This window comes from Rattus norvegicus, chromosome 8 (genome assembly GCF_021556685.1).
Source record: "Rattus norvegicus strain SHRSP/BbbUtx chromosome 8, alternate assembly SHRSP_T2T, whole genome shotgun sequence".
In the NCBI taxonomy this organism is placed as follows: domain Eukaryota; kingdom Metazoa; phylum Chordata; class Mammalia; order Rodentia; family Muridae; genus Rattus; species Rattus norvegicus.
Genome location: NC_141541.1, coordinates 98,403,108 through 98,413,882, shown reverse-complemented (window position 1 = coordinate 98,413,882; position 10,775 = coordinate 98,403,108).

Sequence of the window (10,775 nt, the reverse complement as noted above, 5' to 3'; positions counted from 1 at the left end):
CAGGTGTCTCATGCAAGTGAGTGTGCACATGCGTATCGAGGACCAAAGTTGACTCTAGGTGTCTTTCTTGATCATTTGCTCTATTTATTGAGCAGATTCTAGCTTGTCTAGACAGTCAGCTTGCTGTGGCTGTGTTCCTGTCTCTGCCTCTTGAATGTTGTGATTAAACAGAAGGCACTGAACCTGCTTGCGTTTTAGTGGGTTCTGGGGATCTGAAGTCTGGTCCTCACACTTGTTGGCCAAGTATCTTACCCACTGAGTCACCTTTCTAGCTCCTGCACGTCTGGTACTGCAGATGCTCTACTGGAAGAGAGCTGCGCTTTGAGGACAATGTCTCTGAAGTGAGCCTTCCTGGTTGTTAATTGCAGTGTAAGTTCCTGATCTGATGAAGATGCCCTCTGTTGCAGATGTCTTGCCCTGCAGGGTGTGGAGACTGCCTCACCCTTCCTTCACTCTGGCCTCCTGGAGAGGAGCAGGATTTAAGGACCCTGCATATTGAATTGGCTCAGGGCTGTTCCTGTGGCTTAACAATTGTGGATTATCCAGAGGCAGAAGCCCCTGGATAGTGAGAAGTGGAGGGTACCTACCTGGTCTCTTGGGTCCCAGTGTGTCACTTTAGCCTTACTGTCACCTGAACGGATGGTTTGCTCCCAGAGGGCCTCAGTCTCCTTATCTGCAAAACGAGTTAACTGTCCTTGTCAAAGGATTAAATACAGTCACAGGAAAAGTGCTGTAAGGGAGCCCTGAGCATGACCACATGTGAGCTTCTCCAAAGTCTGGATACACTCTGTATTCTGAGCTTGTGACACCTGATTTTTATTTTATTTTATTTTATGTTTTACTCTTCTCTCAGTTATTACATCCCCTCCCTCCTCTTCTTCCGGCTCCCTAAACCCCCCTCCCCTGTCTCCCTTAGATCCACTCTTCCTCTATTTCTCTTCAGAAAAAGGCAGGCCTCCCAGGGATATCAAACAAATATGGCATATCACGTTGCAGGAAGGCTAGGTACACCCCTCTTGTTAAGACCGGTTAAGGCAAGTCAGAAGGAGGACACTCCTACTTTTAGGAGTTCCATAAGAAGGAGAAGCTATACACCTTAACATATATTTAGCGGACCTAGGTCAGATCCTCTCAGGCTCCCTGATGTGAGTTCAGACTTTGTAAGCTCCTATGCACACACTTAGTTGGTTCCGTGATTTTCCCTGTAGTGTCCCTGACCCCTCCGACTCCTACAATCCTTTCTTTCCCTCCCCTGCAGGATTTCCTGAGTGTTTGTCTGTGAGTCTGCATCTGTTCCCAGCAGTTGCTTTGGATGCAGCTTCTCTGATGACAATCATGCTGGGCTTGGGTTTATGAGTAGAGCATAGTATTATTAGGAATCATTTCATTAACCTTTTTTTTTCTTTTTTGCCAATTGTGTTTGGTTCTGTTGTGGGTCTCTGGGGTCTCCAGCCTCCAGTTCCTGGTCCTTCAGGCAATGTCAGGAGTGGGTTCCCTCTCCTGGCACGCGTCTCAAGCTGGACCAGTCATTGGCCCCTCCCACAAGCTGGGTTTCATGGTACTTGCTCTGATTGTGAATTTATCTGCCCTACTGAAGTCAGCTGGCTTTTGCCTCTGCACCTGTGAGGTTTCTTCTCCTTGGATCTTGGCTTCTATGCATCTGCAGTGAAGTTATTGAAGGCTGTTGCTGATGACAGAGACTTGTGGGGACAGGCTCTGGGTAGACTCTGCAGGTCCCTTTTTTTCAGGTTATCTGGTCAAACAAATTCTGAGTACTGCTGGGAAGGGACTTTACAACCTGAAAGTAACCCTAAGTTAATTGACTTTAAAACATGATCAGTTTGGGAGCCTTGTAATCAATCACAGGACCCTCAAAGGCCGAATGCTATAGGTTATTCACTAGAGAAGACTGCTCTGCATGGGTTTAAGCCAACAGAAAACCTTTACTAGCTGGCCAGCAATGATCTCAGGGTGAGCTTTTAAGCACAAAACTCATGTTCTAGTTGACACACTTCAGTTAACAAGCATAGTCAGCCAGAAGTGGAACTACAGAAGCCAAAAGCAAGGTTAGTGCATTTAGAGACTTCCAGAGCTGTGGACTTTGATGGATTAAGTCTTTGCTTTCATGTGGCAGGTGGTGCTGTCTCCTCGATACGTTTTCCAGTCTGAGTGGTATTTTCATAATTGGAGTCAGTTGTGCTAAGACGTGGGGCTGTGAAGGTCTGGGACCCTGTTACAATTGGAGGAGGAAAGGTGAAGTAGGAAATGAGGTTAGAGGGAGTCAGAAGAGGAAGGAAAATTGGGCAGAGAGGAAAGACTGGGGACCTAAGTCAGTCAGCAATGTATTTGCTCAATGTGCAGGAAGCTCTGGGTTTAGACTCTAGCTGGGGGGTTTGGGGCGCTGACTCCTGTCTTGAGCTTGAGGCCAGCCTGGTCTACAGGCCAGGGGCTACACAGAGAAACCCTGTACTGAAAAGTGAAATCAAAGCAACAGCAACAAAATCCCTAGCACCATTTGACATGTAGCACAATAGTATATATACTTTCTATATAGTATATGTAATAGTATATATAATAGTATTACATATATTATATACTAGTATATAATCTGAGCACTCTAGAGGCAGGAGGGTCAAAAGGACAAGGTCACACTCAGTTACATCCAGAGTTTAAGGTCACACTCAGTTACATCGAGAGTTTAAGCTGCAATAGACATGATCTTAAAAAACAAAAAATAAACAACTACAAACTTAGGAAGGGATGATGCAGGAAGTGAGCCAGAGAGTTTAGAATCCTAAGAATCAGAGGGCTTAAGTCAACAAAAACAGGTAGACCCTTTGGGCAGGAAATGGCCTTGCTTGACTCCCTAAGGAACCTACGTTCTGTAACAACACAGCACTGACAGAACAGTTCTGTCAGTAATCTAAGTGAGTTCAGAAGCTAATTTGCCTCCAGGTCCTTGAGAAAGGAGAACTCTCCCTGGAATTTTGATTTTGACTGTGGAGACCTCAAACAGGCAGTACCATCAAGAAGACACACGTGATCTCCGAACCACAGGCAGTTCAGGAATGTGTGTGTGTGTGTGTGTGTGTGTGTGTGTGTGTGTGTGTGTTGTTCCCAGCCTCTAGGTCTGTAGCAATGATTATGTAGCAATGATTATGTAACAGTGAGGCAAGAGCCTTTCCTCTGGTGACAGAAGGCTGGAGAAAGCATAAGAGGTCTAGCATAGGAGAGGCCAAGAGAACAGGCTTAGAGCCACTGCCTCCAAGCACCACGGGTTTTGCAGGGATGAACTTTGGGAGTCTGGACTCTTCATCCTCATACAGGTGAGGTGACAGCCTGTGAGTGGCTTGGCTAAGTGTCAGACCCTCCCGGGCCCCCTCAGTGTTTACCCCCTGCTGAGCCTTGCTGTGAAAGCCTTTGTTCTTTAGGAAGGTAATTCCAGGCCTTGTTTAGCCTTGGGCAGTAACATCTTTGATGCCAGTTCTTTCCTTTTCTGTTTTCTTGCTGAGAATGTAAACTTGTTTTTCCATTGTGCTTCCTGGAATTTTCCACTTGGTGGACTTGGGTATATATTATGTGAACCTCAGGAAAGTTTGGCATTCTCGTAACACAAATGACCTGAGTATGTTGTTCTTTCTTAAATCCCGCAGGCCTACGCTCAGTTCTCCGTACCATGAAGGCAAGACCACAACTGACCTGGGATTGGAGCTTTGAATGCCTGGATAACTGAGCACAGAGCTCTAGGTTTAGATAAGAAAGTGCAAGCGTAAGGAGTTCAACTTCCAGCACCTACATAAGGCCTCGGGACAGGGTAGATGGCATTTGAAGACCTAAAGTACCAGTACCACACTGAGCTCCAGTGTGCACACACACACACACACACACACACACACACGGACTGTGACAGTGGATGAAGGAAATCAAGACTTGTCTACCTTCCTAACCTTCTAGGCCCAGAATCCCAAGCAGCCTCAGAAACGCTTTTGAGTGCAGCCAATGCCAGCTTCTGGACTCAATAGTGAAGCTGCCTGCAGAAGGCCTCCTGGTGGCTAGTCTTCACATCCATTTTTTTTCCCTTAAGACAAAATTTGCTGCCTCCCTGCCCTGCCTTGCCCTGCCCTCACCCACCCCACCCCACCACAACTTTTTCTCATCTCAGACTGTTACCTACAGTCTTCAGAGTAAATGTCTTAGCAGATAGACTGCCTTGTGAGCAGATTCAACCCTGGCCTCAACCCACGGTATCTCATTATGATAACAGTGACTTCGGTAACAAGAGCGGCCACTGTTGAAGTGGAATTTGTCCTTTGATGTTTGTAAAAAACCTTGCCAATTTTATTTTTTAAATTAGAATATATATATGTATTTGTGTGTGTGCATGTGTGTGTGTGCATGTGTGTGTATGTGTATATGTGTGTATGTGTGTATGTGTATGTATGTGTGTATGTGTGTGTGTGCGCGCACATGTGTTTGTTCACATGCCTGCCACAGTGTAGAAGCCAGAATACAATTTGTAGGAGTTGGTTCTCTCCAATTGTGTGGAACTCAGAGTTCATCGATCCAGACTCAGGTCATTCGGCTTAGTGGCAAATGCCTTCACTACCTGAGCCATCTGTCTGTCTATAATTAACATATTAATTACATACAATAATAGATTTCATTATGAAATGAAATTCACAATTTTATACACTGTATTTTGATTATACTTATCCCCACAGTTCTTTCTTGACTCTGTTGTGGCATTCAAATCCAGTGGGAGAAATCAGAGACTTAGACTCAATTCAAATTTCTACTAAATGAATTTTTCTTACTGCTAGTAGGAGGACATAGAGCCAATACAGCCTGTTATGAGGAAGTGGTGGTTAAGAGTCGTTCTAAGGGCAGACAACAGAAAGATATATACTTTACAGAAATCCATGTAACTCATAGCTAAGCAAGAAAATTATTTCACTTCCTTCAGTGTCTTTTCCTTCCCTCTGTAGAATAACATAAAGACCATTTGGTCCCCTTTCGTATAGCACTAAGCAGATTTTACAGAAGCAAAGGCAGCTGTCAACACCTTATCTCCCATTATCTATTTTTATCTCACCCACAGGCCACTAAGATCTCCCAGGGATTCCGGAACACAAAGGTCAAGAGCTCTTAAGTGATGCCTGGCTCCGTATTGAGTTTCTTTAGTCATCACAGGACCTGTGTAAATTATTATTCATGTCTGAATATTCAAATGGCTGGGATAGAGCAGTTCACTTCTAGGCAGAGAAAAGACCTAGGCAGTGCCATCAGGTCAGGAGGCACTGACCTGGGCTGGCTGTCAAACCCTACAGTCCCACTCTCACCAGCCTTTTCAGTTTGCAGTGGTTACAGACCACCTTCTTTTTTTTTTAAATTTATATAATACTTAATAATAATTCTTTGGTTTCCGGGCAAATATCCCCCTCCCCCCTCCCCTTCCTTATGGGTGTTCCCCTCCCAACCCTCCCCCCATTGCCGCCCTCCCCCCAACAGTCTAGTTCACTGGGGGCTCAGTCTTAGCAGGACCCAGGGCTTCCCCTTCCACTGGTGCTCTTACTAGGATATGCATTGCTACCTATGAGGTCAGAGTCCAGGGTCAGTCCATGTATAGTCTTTAGGTAGTGGCTTAGTCCCTGGAAGCTCTGGTTGCTTGGCATTGTTGTACCTATGGGGTCTCGAGCCCCTTCAAGCTCTTCCAGTTCTTTCTCTGATTCCTTCAACGGGGGTCCTATTCTCAGTTCAGTGGTTTGCTGCTGGCATTCGCCTCTGTATTTGCTGTATTCTGGCTGTGTCTCTCAGGAGCGATCTACATCCGACTCCTGTCGGTCTGCACTTCTTTGCTTCATCCATCTTGTCTAATTGGGTGGCTGTATGTGTATGGGCAACATGTGGGGCAGGCTCTGAATGGGTGTTCCTTCAGTCTCTGTTTTAATCTTTGCCTCTCTATTCCCTGCCAAGGGTATTCTTGTTCCCCTTTTAGAGAAGGAGTGAAGCATTCACATTTTGATCATCCGTCTTGAGTTTCATTTGTTCTAGGCATCTAGGGTAGTTCAAGCATTTGGTCTAATAGCCACTTATCAGTGAGTGCATACCATGTATGTCTTTTTGTGATTGGGTTAGCTCACTCAGGATGATATTTTCCAGTTCCAACCATTTGCCTACGAATTTCATAAAGCCGTTGTTTTTGATAGCTGAGTAATATTCCATTGTGTAGATGTACCACATTTTCTGTATCCATTCCTCTGTTGAAGGGCATCTGGGTTCTTTCCAGCTTCTGGCTATTATAAATAAGGCTGCGATGAACATAGTGGAGCACGTGTCTTTTTTATATGTTGGGGCATCTTTTGGGTATATGCCCAAGAGAGGTATAGCTCAGGCAGTTCAATGTCCAATTTTCTGAGGAACCTCCAGACTGATTTCCAGAATGGTTGAACCAGTCTGCAATCCCACCAACAATGGAGGAGTGTTCCTCTTTCTCTGCATCCTCGCCAGCATCTGCTGTCACCTGAGTTTTTGATCTTAGCCATTCTCACTGGTGTGAGGTGAAATCTCAGGGTTGTTTTGATTTGCATTTCCCTTATGACTAAAGATGTTGAACATTTCTTTAGGTGTTTCTCAGCCATTCGGCATTCCTCAGCTGTGAATTCTTTGTTTAGCTCTGAACCCCATTTTTTTTGGTTCTTTTTTTCGGAGCTGGGGACCGAACCCAGGGCCTTGCGCTTCCTAGGTAAGCGCTCTACCGCTGAGCTAAATCCCCAGCTGAACCCCATTTTTTAATAGGGTTATTTGTCTCCCTTCGGTCTAACTTCTTGAGTTCTTTGTATATTTTGGATATAAGGCCTCTATCTGTTGTAGGATTGGTAAAGATCTTTTCCCAATCTGTTGGTTGCCGATTTGTCCTAACCACAGTGTCCTTTGCCTTACAGAAGCTTTGCAGTTTTATGAGATCCCATTTGTCGATTCTTGATCTTAGAGCATAAGCCATTGGTGTTTTGTTCAGGAAATTTTTTCCAGTGCCCATGTGTTCCAGATGCTTCCCTAGTTTTTCTTCTATTAGTTTGAGTGTATCAGGTTTGATGTGGAGGTCCTTGATCCACTTGGACTTAAGCTTTGTACAGGGTGATAAGCATGGATCGATCTGCATTCTTCTACATGTTGACCTCCAGTTGAACCAGCACCATTTGCTGAAAATGCTATCTTTTTTCCATTGGATGGTTTTGGCTCCTTTGTCAAAAATCAAGTGACCATAGGTGTGTGGGTTCATTTCTGGGTCTTCAATTCTATTCCATTGGTCTATCTGTCTGTCTCTGTACCAATACCATGCAGTTTTTATCACTATTGCTCTGGAATACTGCTTGAGTTCAGGGATAGTGATTCCCCCTGAAGTCCTTTTATTGTTGAGGATAGTTTTAGCTATCCTGGGTTTTTTGTTATTCCAGATGAATTTGCAGATTGTTCTGTCTAACTCTTTGAAGAATTGGATTGGTATTTTGATGGGGATTGCATTGAATCTGTAGATCGGTTTTGGTAAAATGGCCATTTTTACTATATTAATCCTGCCAATCCATGAGCATGGGAGATCTTTCCATCTTCTGAGGTCTTCTTCAATTTCTTTCCTCAGTGTCTTGAAGTTCTTATTGTACAGATCTTTTACTTGCTTGGTTAAAGTCACACCGAGGTACTTTATATTATTTGGGTCTATTATGAAGGGTGTCGTTTCCCTAATTTCTTTCTCGGCTTGTTTCTCTTTTGTGTAGAGGAAGGCTACTGATTTATTTGAGTTAATTTTATACCCAGCCACTTTGCTGAAGTTGTTTATCAGCTTTAGTAGTTCTCTGGTGGAACTTTTGGGATCACTTAAATATACTATCATATCATCTGCAAATAGTGATATTTTGACTTCTTCTTTTCCGATCTGTATCCCCTTGACCTCCTTTTGTTGTCTGATTGCTCTGGCTAGAACTTCAAGAACTATATTGAATAAGTAGGGAGAGAGTGGGCAGCCTTGTCTAGTCCCTGATTTTAGTGGGATTGCTTCAAGTTTCTCTCCATTTAGTTTAATGTTAGCAACTGGTTTGCTGTATATGGCTTTTACTATGTTTAGGTATGGGCCTTGAATTCCTATTCTTTCCAGGACTTTTATCATGAAGGGGTGTTGAATTTTGTCGAATGCTTTCTCAGCATCTAATGAAATGATCATGTGGTTTTGTTCTTTCAGTTTGTTTATATAATGGATCACGTTGATGGTTTTCCGTATATTAAACCATCCCTGCATGCCTGGGATGAAGCCTACTTGATCATGGTGGATGATTGTTTTGATGTGCTCTTGGATTCGGTTTGCCAGAATTTTATTGAGTATTTTTGCGTCGATATTCATAAGGGAAATTGGTCTGAAGTTCTCTTTCTTTGTTGGGTCTTTGTGTGGTTTAGGTATAAGAGTAATTGTGGCTTCATAGAAGGAATTCGGGAGTGATCCATCTGTTTCAATTTTGTGGAATAGTTTGGATAATATTGGTATGAGGTCTTCTATGAAGGTTTGATAGAATTCTGCACTAAACCCGTCTGGACCTGGGCTCTTTTTGGTTGGGAGACCTTTAATGACTGTTTCTATTTCCTTAGGAGTTATGGGGTTGTTTAACTGGTTTATCTGTTCCTGATTTAACTTCGGTACCTGGTATTTGTCTAGGAAATTGTCCATTTCCTGTAGATTTTCAAGTTTTGTTGAATATAGGCTTTTATAGTAAGATCTGATGATTTTTTGAATTTCCTCTGAATCTGTAGTTATGTCTCCCTTTTCATTTCTGATTTTGTTAATTTGGACACACTCTCTGGGTCCTCTCGTTAGTCTGGCTAAGGGTTTATCTATCTTGTTGATTTTCTCAAAGAACCAACTTTTGGTTCTGTTGATTCTTTCTATGGTCCTTTTTGTTTCTACTTGGTTGATTTCAGCTCTGAGTTTGATTATTTCCTGCCTTCTACTCCTCCTGGGCGTATTTGCTTCTTTTTGCTCTAGAGCTTTTAGGTGTGCTGTCAAGCTGCTGACATATGCTCTTTCCTGTTTCTTTCTGCAGGCACTCAGCGCTATGAGTTTTCCTCTTAGCACAGCTTTCATTGTGTCCCATAAGTTTGGGTATGTTGTACCTTCATTTTCATTAAATTCTAAAAAGTCTTTAATTTCTTTCTTTATTTCTTCCTTGACCAGGTTATCATTGAGTAGAGCATTGTTCAATTTCCACGTATATGTGGGCATTCTTCTCTTATTGTTATTGAAGACCAGTTTTAGGCCGTGGTGGTCCGATAGCATGCATGGGATTATTTCTATCTTTCTGTACCTGTTGAGTCCCGTTTTTTGACCAATTATATGGTCAATTTTGGAGAAAGTACCATGAGGAGCTGAGAAGAAGGTATATCCTTTTGCTTTAGGATAGAATGTTCTATAAATATCCGTTAAGTCCATTTGGCTCATGACTTCTCTTAGTCTGTCTACGTCTCTGTTTAATTTCTGTTTCTATGATCTGTCCATTGATGAGAGTGGGGTGTTGAAATCTCCCACTATTATTGTGTGAGGTGCAATGTGTGTTTTGAGCTTTAGTAAGGTTTCTTTTACGTATGTAGGTGCCCTTGTATTTGGGGCATAGATATTTAGGATTGAGAGTTCATCTTGGTGGATTTTTCCTTTGATGAATATGAAGTGTCCTTCCTTATCTTTTTTGATGACTTTTAATTGAAAATTGATTTTATTTGATATTAGAATGACTACTCCAGCTTGCTTCTTCAGACCATTTGCTTGGAAAGTTGTTTTCCAGCCTTTTACTCTGAGGTAGTGTACAGACCACCTTCTATTGCCATGCCCCCCCCCCCGTGGTGTGTGTGTGTGTGTGTGTGTGTGTGTGTGTGTGTGTGTGTGACTCACTTTGTTTAATTAGGGTTCCTCATAAGAACAAAAACATAGGTTATTTACAAGAGCCTGGGAACTTATCTGTGGTTATAGCACTGAAGAAAATGCCTCTCTCTCCCTCAGCAACTGTTAATTGCCTTTATAGCATAATGGAGGGGTCAGGCCTCATGGTCCCCCTATCTCCACTTCATGACAGGATGTTGACAGACCCAGGACCTCTGAGATGATTGCAAGGGTAAAGCCCTTGCTGTGTAAGCCTAGAGTTTGATCCCTGGACACTACATAAAAGTAGAGGAGGCAACCAACTCCATAAAGCTGTCCCCTGACCTCCCCATGTGTGCAACAAATAAAAGAAAAAGAAAAGAATTTGACAAGCTCAATCTTGGGACGCTGCATCTCGTGTGATAATCACAGCTGCTGAGCTCAAGAATGCAGGGCGTGGATTATGCCCAGAAGAGTTTTCCACAGCACCCCAACCCTTCCTCTAGCTCCTACATTCTTTCTGTCCCCTCATCCATGATGCTCCCTGAGGCTTGGAGGAGGTGAGATAGGTGTTCCATTTAAGGCTCAGTTTTCAATGGTTTGTTATTCTCAGAACATAGACCGGCAATGAGTCTCTGCAATAACTTCTACCTATTGCAAAACGAAGCTTCTCTGTTTAGCCCAATAGCAGCTCTTATCTATGGGTCTAAAACGAAAACACATTTAGAAGGCAGTTTGTTGAACACATTGTATCTAGTTATCAAAACAACAGTAGTAACTTTCCCACCAGGGCCTACCTCCCCAGCCTTGGGTTTTGGACCAGATTTCCTGTACCAGATGTGAGTTGCCTCCTTCGGAACACCCAGTCATTAAATGGTTC